The following is a 13,823-nucleotide window of genomic DNA, read 5'->3' as shown; positions in this document are numbered from 1 at the left end:
TACAGTTCTTAAAGTCTTCCTGCCTCTCTTAGCTTTAGGTCAAAGACTGATGAGCTAATGGGCGTTGAAAACTCTCTTTTAGAGTAGACAAGTAAGGTATGGTACAGTCCTTGAAAGGGAGCTATGCATCCGTGGCAAATATGTTTCCAAACATTCTAGACTGTGTGTGCAATGCCACAGAGCCCTGTCCTTAGGGTGATGGCACAGAGAGACGCACGAGAGCCTCTCCAATATGCCGGAAAGGAGAACCGTTTTCTTTATTTGATGTACAGAAGCTAGAGCCACCCAAGGTCTTTTTAAAGTGTGAGGGGCCTCCACTCCTCCAGCATCAGTAACTGACAGTGGAAGTGTCAGGTTTAAGGATCAAGCAGCCTTTCTGATTAGGGGAAGATGGGTGTATTTTTTTTTTAAGTTTGGGGACGCTGTACATGCCTACATTTTACGTGCATCCTTCTGTTTTTATATGTTTATTTCTGGATATAGAGAAAGAATGGAGTGGGGCACAACAAACTTAGGGTGCCGGGGAAGTTTAATTTTAATTTTGCACTCTTCCCCATTTCGCAGATTTTCTATAATGACGATTAGTGCTTTGATAATCAGAAAACAAGCAGCAGTAAATAAAATGTTCAGTCCTGTTCTAAGTTTCCTTGTGAGTCTGTTTATTATAAGTCCTGTTTCTGTGAGGTTTGGAAGTCAGCAGGGTGTGAAACACTAATGAAATTCTCTCCTCCTGTGAGGCAGAGTGGACCCCTTGGCCCTGGAGAGGGACCCTCCCTCTATCCATGCACAAAGCTATCCACAGCTGCTCTGAAGACACTGCCAATGAATGGCACTGGTGGAAAAAACACAAGTCCTGACTCTCCAAGGGTGGTATGATGCTTGGACTCATCAGAGAGAGAGAGAGAGAGAGAGAGAGAGAGAGAGAGAGAGAGAGAGAGATTGGTTGGTTTCAGTACTGCCACAAAGAGACTTCTCTACCCAAGTCAACCTTGATGATGGCCTGTGCTTCTTGAATTCTATGTCCTCTTCCCTCTACACAACAGGACACCTATAACAAGCTTTATTTCTGTCTCTGGGCTGAAGAGATCCTGGCTGCCTCTTCATCACACATCCCAACAGCTCCAACAGGCACATCCCTCGACTACTTACTTGAATGTGCCAGCACAGCTCTGAATGTGAAGGAAACGGTGACAAACATTTAAACAGGGCCCAGCCTCCTGGAGCTAAGACTCCAGTGGGAAGACGAGCGGTAAAGAGAAGGACCAAAATCACCCCACGGTGGCACTGGGTACAGTAAAGAATACACTGTGACAGGATCATTCAGCTGTGACCCAAATGACAAGGCAAAGCCAGCTGGGAGATCCACAGGTAAGGGAGGATATTCTGGACAAAATGCTTAGCAATCTGGGCTGTGACGTTCCTTCGAGAAACAAGGAGTAGGTGTGTGAAGTACAGAGAGGCACGGAGGTCAAGAGACCAAGCTCCTAGCGGCCCCAGATTATGCAAGGCCCAGCCTGCCTCCTTGCAAGGGCCTCAGTGCATGTATGCCTACTGGCCCTGTGACAGAAAAAAGGTCTTCATCCCCAACTACTGACTCAGCGGAGGCTGCTTCTAGCATGCCTGATGGTAGTGCGTGATCAGTTCTCTCAGTCTCGGAGCTTTCAAAATGCTGGTCGGACAACCCACACCTCTTCTCACCCACACTCTGCTTCCCACCCACATCCTTACCCTCCCCAACATCCCCTTCTTCATACCACGCTGTCAATAAAGAAGCCAGTTTGGTTCCTATTCACCACACTCAGCCTGTGGTATTGGTTAAGCAAACTGTTTCTAACAACCAGCCTTGAACTGGACGCTGACTATATACAAAAGAGCTCCCCAAAAGTCCTGCCCTGGAAAGCATCAACTTATGTGCCTGGCCCTGCAGCCCTATGCCAACTCTTCTTTCTATCTAGGGATTCTCCTTTAAGTCTTCCCGCCTAAGTAAGGCCTGTCATGAGCCCATGAGATGCCGCTTACAGGCAGGTCAATTCAGATACAGCAGGATGCTTTTCCTACCTCCCTTCCTCCCACCACCAGCCCAGGCAGAAAATCTGGAGTCTTGAGAATGAGGTTGTCAGAGGCATTGTGACAGGTAAAATTGATCAAGGACAAAGAAGATTTGGGATTGGTATTTAGAGTAAGTAATAGAGGCGACTGTGAGGGTGGGGGTGGGGCAGATGAGGAAGGAGCCCAAACCTCAGATCTCCTCTGACACCACACAGACATGCCTCTGGAGTCAGAGAGGGTCCTGTCTAATCTGCCACTTTCAGAATCTCCTGCAGAATAATAGTTACTGCCATTATTTGTAAAGGCCAAGTACACTCTATTTAGCAGGTCAGTCTGAGGTGCCTGCCTATGCAGTTGGTGGTGGTGGTGGGGCACATCTAAGAAACTAAGATACTGAATCTAGGGAGTCCTTGGAGCTTAAATCCATCCCCAAGGCAGTAAGGCTCTAAGAAGCCTTGGGGGAATCTTTTTCCCAGATCAGGGATCAGTCTGACATGGTTGGGTGGCAGGCTCTTTTTCAATGGGACATGGGCACCCTGGAGAGAAGTCAGTATTGCAGATGGTTCTAGGCTCTTGAGCCTCTTCATTCCTGGAAAGGAAAAGGGGGTGGGGGGTTATAAATAGACTGACTCCTTCAGGCCTGCACAGGCATAGCTCTTACATCCCTAACCCAGCCTTAGCCAAGCTGGTTCCAAGTTCTCATGGCCTTCTCCAGAAGGGAGGACGATGAGCCAGCATCAGCTGGGGTAGAGAACAAGGTGTCCTGGTGACTGCCTCCAGTCAGCCGTGGGTGCTCGGTACTAGGAAGGACAATGAGCCCACGCTGCCCATAGCAGTAGGCTAATGCACTAGCAGCCCATTCCCCCTCAGTCTGCCTCAGATTCCCCATCTACTGGGGATGCTGATGAGATTAGCATGCAATGGAAGTGAAGGACATTGGCAAACCATCTTATTTTTTATTATGTTCCAGGTTTTGTTTTTTGTTTTTTTTTTTTTTGCTTTTATTTTGTTTTTGTTTTTTTCCTGCAGAGTCCCAAACGTGGGTATGGGGACCTTGACCCTTGTCTGTGTAAAGAGAGCTGAGAAATTACACAGGGTGGCACTGTCAGCCTTGAATTCTTCATACTACATGTCCTTGAGGGCAAGGAAACTTAGGAGTATGTTCCCCCTTATGGTAATTTCTGACTAACACAGATCGAAGTATACCACACCCAGTCTTATTTTGACTTAGTAAGGCTCTGCCTGGCCATATACAATAAATATTACAGACTGAAGGCTGAGCTTGGTCCTAGAATATTTTGGTTTGAAGGGGAAAAAAAATCCTCTTAATCATTACATTCTGCCCTCCAACACACATTGAATACAGTGGTAAGGAAAATGTGGCTAAAATCTAAGTGGCCAACTCAAATCTCTTTTTTTAATTAAGACACTTGTTTACTCAATAAAATACAGAGTAAAAAAAAAACATTTACTGAGAACCCATTCATTGATGCTTAATAGTTATGTCAAATACCCATAACAACACTCATTCCAACACCCCCAGATAATTGCTCATCTCTCTCGTTTGCTATCCACAACAGCACTGAATGTGTGTCCAAGTGTAATTGATCCAAAATTGGGCTCCCTTTCAAAAATATCTGTAAAACCTAATTACCAGGAAAACAGTTCTGGCATCCAAGAGAAAGTGGGTGCTTCAGCGTGACAAGCTGGAGGCTCGTCTTGGCTAATCAAGCCGCATTATGTTGCCCAAGGAATCTGGGGGATTTGGGACAACGAGGGTACAGGAAAAGTTGGGACCACGTCACACTGGACTTTGCAGTGGCTGTCCTGGTCCTGTTGGGTCAAGGACAGGGGACAGGAAATGGAGTATCTTCGATGGAAAACAGGAATGTACAAAGTAGCAGATAATAAGCCCATAATGAGCTCAGGGTCTGGGAGTAGCTTGTCTGTAGACAAGCCCACAAGGCCTTGCCCCAGGGACTTCTGTCCAAGCCGGCCTGGGCTGCTGTCATTTCTACTTTCCATGCTCCATTACCACTGTGGTAGGTCACTCCCTTCCTTGGTCTTAGGATTGCTCATCGTAGAATGAGTTCTCCTCACGCCTAGAGTTTCTTTCTCCAAATCTTGTGGCCTCCTTTAAAGCAGAGAGCCCTTCCCTGCTTTGTGGGTACAGCAAGGGAATCCAGAGTGTGACTAGGACCAAGGAGAATGAAGGACTGAGTGTTTCCAACTCACCGCGGTTTTGTACCTACTTGCAACACCCAGGTATCAGACCCTCTCTGGGAATAATGGTTCCTTTCAGTCTAAGCCTGACCTACCCTGGTGGTTCTACCTGGCTGCCCTGGATAGTTAGCCGGCCAACACGGAGCCAATGCACAGAACCTCACACTTTCTCTCTCAAAGCTGGACACAACACGTCCTCTTTTAAGTGTTTTATCTCATCCCGGTTCCGCTCTCCTCTCTGTCCCAGAAGCCCCCAAGCCCCCAGCCCTAGCTTTGTAATGATAGCACAAGCCACGGACCACAGCTGCTTCGGCCTTGAGCTGTGGACCTGACGCTTGATTGAGTGCTTGTCTCCACAGCTATGAAGACACGAAAGGTGAGGGAGCTGGGCGATTCCTTCGGGGCTGCTACCGGCCTTCTTCCTGGTGAAACCAAACCAACAGCGCGAATAACAAAGCCTCGTAGAGATCAGAGACGATTCGCTGTCAACCCAGCAAGAGACGCGCACTCAGGCGAGCAAAGACGCGCACAGGGTTTCCGTGTCTGTCGCTAGAAAGAGATCTCCACCGCGAGTGTCACTAGGAAGAGATCTCCCGTCGCCCAGCGGGGATGACAGGTTCCCGGGAGGGCTATGCTTAGCTTTATCAAGGCCCGGAGGTAATACGTTCCTTCGTGCGCCCATTTATCTCAACCTGCCCAGGTGCCCGCAGCTGAGATGCTCTTCTGAGCGTCCCCTGGATCCGGGCCGCCAGGCAACCCTCGGTCCTCATTGAGAAGTGCCGGATTCCCCTCCACCTTTGACAGCCCCTTTCTCAATGTCCAAGAAAAGATAGCGCGAGGTTAGGGTGTCCAAGTAACAGAAGACCGCCACTGCCCAAAATGCTCTCCAGCACTCCTTCCCAGCAGAAGTACAGCAAAAACTTTTGGCAGGAACCACCTGTGGCTGCCGAGAGGCTCGCCCCGCCCGGGCCCGGAGGCGCCGCGGAGCCCGGGGCCGCACGCGCCGGCAGAAGTTCCCTCTGAGCCCCGCGCGCCACTTCGCTCCAGGCCGCGGTGCCAGCCAGGAGGCGCGGCGCCCGCTCGCTGGCTCCCTCTCTGCTGGCTCTCCCCTCCCTCCCCCTCTCCCTCTTTGCCTCCGCCCGTCTCCTTCGGTTGCATGGCTGCCGCACGCACGGAGCCCCTGAATAGCCACCGCAGCCCCCCGCCTCCTGCCCAGCGATGGAGCGCGCCCCTGCCCCCGCCGGCGCCCCGGGACGCGCGGACCTTCCGCCTCCTAGCAACGGCCCTGAGGTCGCTCCGGGGCTCCAGGGACGCACAGTCACCCTCTCGGAGCCCCGCGACCTCTCGACCCGCCTAGGCAGCCGAGGTGGGGAAGCAGACCCCTGACAGCCCGCGCGCGGAGCTGCTCACCTCTGCGCGCCGCCGACCCCGCGCGCCTCCCGCACTTGGCTCCCGGCCGCAGCGCTCGCTTCCTCCTTCGCCGCCGCTGTCCGTCCGTCCCTGCGCCCCCGAGCCGCGCGGGCCGCGCCGCTGTCAAGAGTCTCGTGGCCCGGGTTGCTCCAGCGGCTGTGCAGCCGAGCATCAGTCGAGCGGGCAGCTCCTCCCTCCCGGGGCCGCGCCTCCGCCCTCCGCACGCCCCGCCTCCCGCGCCGCGGCTGGCAGCCCCGCGCCCCGCGCCTAGCGCCCGCGCCCGCGGCTCGGGGGCCGCAGGGGGCTAAAGGGCCCGGATGTGTGCGGTCGCCTCTCTCCGGCTGGCTCGCACCCGCCCCCTCCCCACCCCGCCACACATGCACTTGCTGCGGCCCGGCCTCCTCCTGGCTCCGCTAATTTCTATTTTGACAGTCGCTGGCGAGTGGGCGGCGCTGCCGAGGACGCCCAGGACCCCCGCGCGGGCGGGCGGCAAGCAGGAGTCAGGTCCCTTCGCAGGGGGTGGTGCGGAGAGGGGACCCGGCAGAGCCACCCAGCGCTGGGGGCTCCGTGTCTTTATTCTTTCTTTTCTTTTTTCTCTTTGCCTCCTCCAGGATTTAAAGGGACAGCCCCGGCCGAGGCGACGGGCCAGGCGGCCGCGGTTTCTCCGGTCTCCAGACGCCCTCTGCGGCCCGGCTGGACCTGCTCACACCGGAGCGCTAGTCCGAAACTGCAGGGTGTCTTTAGGCGCACAACCGGCCCGGGGCAGCCGAGCTGCAGAGCTCGGCTCATTCGCTCGGTGCACGATTTTTACAGAGTCCGATTAGGATGGGAAATTAAACTACTCGACAAGTTTTCCCACCCAAAAGCAGGGAGCAAAGAGGAGTGAGAAGTTTCTCTATTGCTCCAGGAATTTTATCGAGCGCCCCAAGACGCCTCGCAGATATTAGTGAACGTAAATTTGCAGCACCCCAGAGCGCTCAAATCCCTGAGAGCAAGCTCGCCTTATAGGACACTTGGGTGAGGCCCCCCAAAATCTTCTCGGGCTGAAGCCCCCAGTACCGTGTACCCTGCTTCCCGCAAAACTGTAACTCCGAAGGCGCCATCCCGAAACAACCAAGGGGCGGGTCCTGAGAGGTCTTGGCTCCTCCCCTTCTCCAGGTCCCGCCCTCGCGGCTACAGTGTGTAAGTGTGGACGAGCTTTTCTGAACAGGCTCTTAGACTGAAGGGTCCGGGGAGGTACCAGCACTCAAGTGCTGTCTAGCAAAGGTGTCGTTGAGGCATGGATTATAGACCCCAACAGGCCAAAACACTCAGCTTTGGTTCCAACTTTTGTGCTACCCAGATAGGATTTCTTGGCTTCTCCATCTGAGGCTGTATTGCCCAGCTGCTGACTGGTCATTTCTTGGGGCTCCTTTCTTAGGCTCAAGAAAGTTTACTTATCTCAAACTCCTGAGCGGCAAGAGACGCCCAATAGTGGCGCAAAAGAGAATCGCCACTACCTTGTCTCAAATCTGGCCACCCATATCAACAGAAGGCAGAAGCCTTGGGAAGCTGCCATAGCCCTCTAGTGCTGCAAACACTCTATGATATCCTCTAGGGAATTCCTGCAGGTTTGCTTGGTGATTCTTCCTAGCCATTGAGATCTTCTTCTTCTTCTTCTTCTTCTTCTTCTTCTTCTTCTTCTTCTTCTTCTTCTTCTTCTTCTTCTTCTCCTCCTCCTCCTCCTCCTCCTCCTCCTTCTTCTTCTTCTTCATCATCATTTCAGTAATTCACATACTAAATGTATACAGAGACATTATATTGTGTGTGTGTGTGTGAGAGAGAGAGAGAGAGAGAGAGAGAGAATGGAAAACACACCTGAAAGTGACTAGAAAAAAAAAAACAAGAACGAACAATGAGGGCATCTAGAACCCAGGGCTTGGGTACAGTTATACGGCACTAATGAGCCGATGAGTCCTGGCTCTTCCTACTCAGGAATTGCTCCAACTCAAGTTTGGACAACCATATCCAAATTATACAAAGGCCCATGGAAGTCTAGAGAAATCTACTGGAGAAATGAATAGATTTTCTAAGCTCAGGATGTCAGTTTCCAAGTTACTGGATCTTCCAGAGTGACAAAAGTAAAATAATAATACTCCTTTCTTTAAGTAGCCCCAGAAACCACTGCCCTCCCAACTAGGAAGCTGTTGGTTGTGTGTCGCCTTGCTAAACTAGGTTGTCTGTGTGGCTTCCTTTCATTTAATAGGTCTTCAGCAATGTGGACTATTGCTGAGCCAGCTAAATGCTGCCTTCTGTGCCATAAATCTGGCTATGCCCCTGCCAAGTGTGTGTGTGTGTGTGTGTGTGTGTGTGTGGGTGCCCCTGCCAAGTGTGTGGGTGGGTGCCCTTGCCAAGTGTGGGGGGTGCCTTCAGGAACTACCTGGAAGTTCAGCCCCGAGATGGCAAGAACTGGCGTTCTGGGAAATAGGGCAGTAAGGGAAAAGGGTGTCCTATTTAGAAAAGTAAATGGTTCTGAATTGCGAAGTTTCTCCCCCCCCTTTCTGTGGTGCAGAGTAAATGATTCACAGCTAAACAGCTTGCTATGCCAAGAGCTAGGGACCAGCCATTCATTATGCTCTCAACAGTAAGCCTCAAGGTGACTGCACCTTAGTACTGAAGGCAAAACCTCTCAGAATGCACACACAGTTACGATGGCAATACTCTGCGGCACTGGAGGTTAGCAAGTATTCTAGAGGAAGCTCCGGAATGTCCAGCTCCCTCACACCTAACAGGACTTCATGAAAAGAGAAATTGAATAAGCAAGGTGGGTTTTGGTTGGTTGGTTGTTTTGTTTGTTTGTTTGTTTGGTTGGTTGGTTGGTTGGTTGGTTTCCATAGGAGAGATTGAACCTAGAGCCTCACAAGTGCTAGGAATGTATTTTACCACGTGACATATGCTCCCAGTCCTTTCTCCACTCTTTATTTTGAGACAGCCTTCCCAAGTTACTCAAGCTAGCCTTGAACTTACAATTCTCCTTCCTTGACCTCCAAATTAGGCAGGGTTACCAGCTGGTACCACCAGGCCCTGCTCGATTTTTTGTTTTTATTATTAATTTCTTTGTCGTATTTATATTGTTGCAGATGGAATCCAGGACCTTGTGCATAGCTGGGCAAGAACACAAAATGTCATTTTTAGAAACCGGAAGTGAGTGTGGTCACATACGATGACAGGATCCAGTGAACTTTGTGAAGTCTATTTGTAGTTCACTTGCTTGTATATACATGCAACAGCCAACTCCACTTTGCCATAATTAATCAGACTCCACATCAGACCCTGCCACTTATCAGCTAACCTAGGAAAGTTCATCATTCAACTGCTTGGAGCTTCCACGAGCAAACCTATAAAAGAGGAATAATAATGGGACCCTTTCTGTTTCGTGGAGATGCTGGGGTGACCAGGTGAGACAAGATGTGGGCAAGATTTGCCCCAAGGATCACATTTACAAAGAGGTGACTGTGTGGAGTTCTCTGTGATCAGTCAGTGTTAGTGTAATAGAGTGCAAAGAGATGTCAGAGAATTGGGCTTAATAGTTACCTATTTCTCAAAGATATTAAAAGACTCTCTTGGAAAGGGAAAGAATTAACATTTATGGAACTACTTCCAGAATTTGATCTCATAAAAGGTATTTCTGTTATAGGACCCTCATGACAACTGTATATAATACATTTTGTTGTGACCATTGTATATGTGAGATTTCTGATGCCAACAACATGGGGGGGGGTGCGGGAATGGCATGAAAACCACTTGGGCCCAGGTTTGTGCTGGCAATTCAGGAGTGCTCCACTCTGCAATGCTGCCCCTATAGGAGAGAGGGGGGGGGAGGAGGAAGGAGAGGGGGAGGGGGAGGGAGAGGGAGAGGGAGAGGGAGAGGGAGAGGGAGAGGGAGAGGGAGAGGGAGAGGGAGAGGGAGAATATGAAATCCACAAAACCTAGACCCAGGTTCTTCCCATCATCTTGTCTCTTTAATTGTCAGGAAAGTTGAAAGAGCACACCTGGTAATACACATGGAAATGACCAGAGAATCCCTGGGGCTCACCAACCACTCCAGCCTGATTGGTGAACTCCAGACCAATGAGTGTCCCTGTCTCAAAAGAGAAGACTGACAGGTGAACTCCAGACCAATGAATGTCCCTGTCTCAAAGAAGGAGAATGACATTCCTAAGGTTGAAGGCTAAGATTTTTCTCTGTCCTCCACTTGCAACCACAACCACAAACTTGCGCGTGCTCGAGAACACACACACACACACACACACACACCCCTACACCTGGCTCCAAGTGCTAACATTTGCTAAGAGTGCTTTATCCTGACACCCCCTGCATATACATATTATCACTTCCAAAAATCATCTGAGAGTAAGACATAATACTCCTTTATTGAAAATTCTTGAGTGTTTTCTAAGAGAAAAGACATCCTCTATCAAAATAATCAAAATCAGAGTAGAGCCATCAGTTACAACACTGTTATCTAATCTAAACATTTCATCAACTCTTATTGATGGGGGAAAAAAGAAAAAGAAAGAAATTCTAGTCCAGGAGTCCATGTTACCTTCAGTTGTCACAGCTCACAAGAGGGTATTTCCTGTTAGTAAAGATAAATGTTTTATTTTCTGTTTCTTTCATTAATCATACATGCATAACCTATGTATATCTATTTTAACTTAGCATTAACAAAGATTCTTCTGATAAAACTGTACACAGACTCCCTTAAGCTTTTTGGCAGACTGGCCTCCCATCCCTGGATCCTTTCTTCTTCCTGTCTGGTCCAAATTTGCAAGCATCTTACTTGGTCAGTTGAGTGAGATCCCAGCGCATTTGACATTTGTCCTCAATATCTATTTGAATCCTCCCTGTACTTTTGATCTCTGATTGTTCTTGCCTGTCTTTAACCAGAATCCTGTCTGGTTAGTTTACAAGAAGCTGCCTATCTTTGATTTTGACTCTTAGTGATTTTTCCACCAGCTCACTAACTGACTCCCTCCAAACTCTGCTCCTTGGCTGTAATCTTCAATTCTTTTTGTCCCATCTCACACCTAATTGCAGTACTCCCCATTACAACCCTCATTACCATTTTAATAAATACCAGAATGACTTCCTCTTTAATAGACTTGAAGAGGGAAGTAGAGACAAAAGGGTCGCCATGACTTCGAAGCCATTCTAACCTAGGTAGAAAGTTCCAGGCAATCATGATGATATGGGCAACCTCAGTCTCAATTTCTACCCACAAAACAGAGCCAAGTACAAATAGAGACAATACTGAAATCTGTGTATAAGCCAATGATAACTATTTATGTGTTTAATAGCCATGTGTGATGTCCTCCAGGGGCCAGCTTTCCCCACAGAATACTCAGGGTTTAGAAGTTCAACTTCTAGATTTTTCTAATTCTTCCACTGTATCCAGCATTGCTCTCATAACTCAGAGCTTGGCTATAACACAGAAGGTGCTACTGTAGAGAAATGGGTTATGGGTAGGCTGTCCACCTGCCTTATTTGCCACACCAGACCCTATAGAGACTGGTTGACAGCTTGAATAAAGGGCTGGAGTAGCTCAAGAGAATCTGAATGGAAGCCTAGACAACCTGCAGCTGTGCATGCAGTATGACTTCCCCCCAAATTCCAAGAGTGGCCAAGGATTCAGCTCATCACAATGGAACATGCCTGGGTCTAGCTCCCCAGCTTTCAGGAACCTTCCTTATTTCACATGTTTAATTTATTAGCAGTTTGCTCTGATTTTCCTCATGCTAGGAAAGTGTTCTCTCATTATCCTCTCCCCCCTCCCCTCCAGTCTTCACACCACCTACAGTAACAGCCTTGGGTGGTGACCACTTGTCTTAGTCACTGTTCACTGTTCTATTGCCTTGAAGAGACACCATGACTAAGGCAACTCATAAAAGGAAGCATTTAACTGGAGGGCTTGCTTATGGTTTCAGAGGGTCAGCTATTATTATCATAGCAGGAAGCATGGCTGCAGGCAGGCAGAGGCTGGAGCAGTAGCTGAGAACTATATCATGATCCATAGACTGAAAGAGAAAGACTCTTGGCTGGCAGTAGGCTTCTGAAACCTCAAAGCCCACCCCCCACCCCCCCAGTGACACACTTCCCCCAACGAGGCCACACCTCCTAATCCTTCTAATCCTGTCAAAGAGTTCCACTCCCTGGAGGTCAAGCATTCAAATCTTTGAGCCTGTGGGACAATTCTTATTCAAACCACCACACCATTGCCATTCCAAGTATGGAAGAAAAGCTAGATCAGCTAGAATAGAGCAGGCTGAGGTCTCAGGGCAGTACCACCCTAAACACCTTCCACCAGGCTGAGGTCTCAGGGCAGTACCACCCTAAACACCTTCCCCCAGGCTGAGGTCTCAGGGCAGTACCACCCTAAACACCTTCCCCCAGGCTGAGGTCTCAGGGCAGTACCACCCTAAACATCTTCCCCCAGGCTGAGGTCTCAGGGCAGTACCACCCTAAACACCTTTCCCCAGGTTGAGGTCTCAGGGCAGTACCACCCTAAACATCTTCTCCCAATGTCAGAGTTGCTGTTGTGCCTGTGTCTTTTTTTTTTTTTTTTTGATTTGCAGTAGCTAATGACTAACAGCTGACCTCTGTTGTCTCTGTGTGTGTCTATGTATGTGTCTTTAGGTGTGCATGTGTCTCGTCTGTGTGTCTGTGTGTGTAGATGGAAATGCTTTCACCACACACCATCCAAGACCCATTCTCAGAGTCTTATGTGTGGTGGCTAGTCTTGGCTGTCAAGTTGACCACATCTGGAATTAACTAAAACCCTAACAGTTGGGCACACCTGTGAGGGATTTTTCTTGACCGAATCATTTGAAGTAGAGACACCCACTGTAAATCCCGGTCTTTTGAGGAAGCGGATCCACCTTAAATCGGGATTACACCCTCTGGTAACAGCCTATATGAACGGCATGGAGGAAGGAGGCTCTTGTTCTTTGGCTGGCGGGTTCATCCTGTACTGGTTACAGCCTACTTCTTCAGGATTCCACCGTATGCTAAAGACCAGGCGGGACATCCAGCCTCATGGACTGAACAATCATTGGATTCTTGGGATTTCACATAGAAAACAATCATTGTTGGAATAGTTGGACCATAGCTTGTAAGCCACTCTAATAAATCCCATTTATACAGAAAGATTCGTTCTATCAATTCCAGAGAGCCCTGACTATTACAACTTATGGTCAGAGAAACAATCTGATAATTGTCTCAATTCTTTTTGCAGACTGTCATAGCATTAAGTGTATTCTTTTTGCCCTTCTACTGAGAGAGCAATGGAAGGAAGCAGAAGTGAAGTTTAGGATTTGACTCCCAGCACCAGCCAGTTATGCTGAAGGTCTCAGTAGCTCTCCAATGAGATGCTTGCCAGGCTAGAAACACTCACCCATTGCTTGCCACTTTCTATTAAACTTTGCCCTGAAAAGTCCACCAAAACCGTCCTGCAACCTGTGTACTGCGTCCTGTGTCCTGCGAGCTGGTGGTGGGCAGAGCCCAAGCTTGAACGTGAATAGAGGCCCTGGTGTGATTGCATTGGGTCGGCTCTTGACTGGTCTTTTCAGGCTTCACTTCCTTTGCTGTATACTACTATTTTTATTGTCTCTTCACCCTTCCCAAGAATGTGGCGTGAGAATGACTCACTACATCTACCAGTGTGCACAATTAGGAATCAGTGATGAACCTTCGATGGAGATCCCTCACCCTCCTCAAGCGGATGACGGAGTAAGAGGATTGCTTTTATGATGATGGAGTAAGAGGATTGCTTTTATTCGGGAAGTACTAGGCACAGGCAAACACGTGTGACTGGTTACCTGCCTTTACAAGTGGGATGATTTTAATATGTTCTAAACAAAGTCCGTGAGTGTGTGCAGCACACTGAGTGAAGGGTAAAGATGTAGAATAGGGTGGAGGGTAGTGGCACATTTGTATACATTGTATACCTATGTAGCTATCATGCATTTGTGGTAAAGTTCTTTCTCGTGTCCAGGCACCAACCCTTTCAGTTCCGTTGCAATTTTTTTTTCTTGTTCTCAATTGTCAAATTCATCATTCTTCCCTACGTTCATATCTGTCTTTGAGAAAGGATACACCTCTGT

General features: G+C 49.0%; 1 protein-coding gene and 1 long non-coding RNA gene across 3 annotated transcripts in view; one reads left to right on the top strand and one right to left on the bottom strand.

The window, feature by feature from the left end:
- Positions 1–5,870, bottom strand: part of Zbtb7c (zinc finger and BTB domain containing 7C) — a 328,387-nt gene extending 322,517 nt beyond the window's left edge. Inside the window, exon 1 of the mRNA NM_145356.3 lies at positions 5,683–5,870. The gene's annotated coding sequence lies outside the window, so the exon portion shown is untranslated. The remainder of the gene's footprint in view (positions 1–5,682) is intronic.
- Gm33703 lies at positions 5,837–9,405 on the top strand. Of its 2 annotated transcripts, XR_386353.4 has the most exons (3): positions 5,837–6,186; positions 6,294–8,485; positions 8,802–9,405. It is a non-coding gene; the product is annotated as a predicted gene, 33703 (long non-coding RNA). The 2 variants fall into 2 exon arrangements; XR_003952668.1 differs by lacking the exon at positions 5,837–6,186 and having other exon boundaries at positions 6,194–8,485.
- Positions 9,406–13,823: the final 4,418 nt, after the last annotated feature.

Source organism: Mus musculus, chromosome 18, assembly GCF_000001635.26.
Source record: "Mus musculus strain C57BL/6J chromosome 18, GRCm38.p6 C57BL/6J".
Classification (NCBI taxonomy): domain Eukaryota; kingdom Metazoa; phylum Chordata; class Mammalia; order Rodentia; family Muridae; genus Mus; species Mus musculus.
Note: the sequence above shows the minus strand (reverse complement) of the source record. Positions and strands in the feature narration are given on the sequence as shown.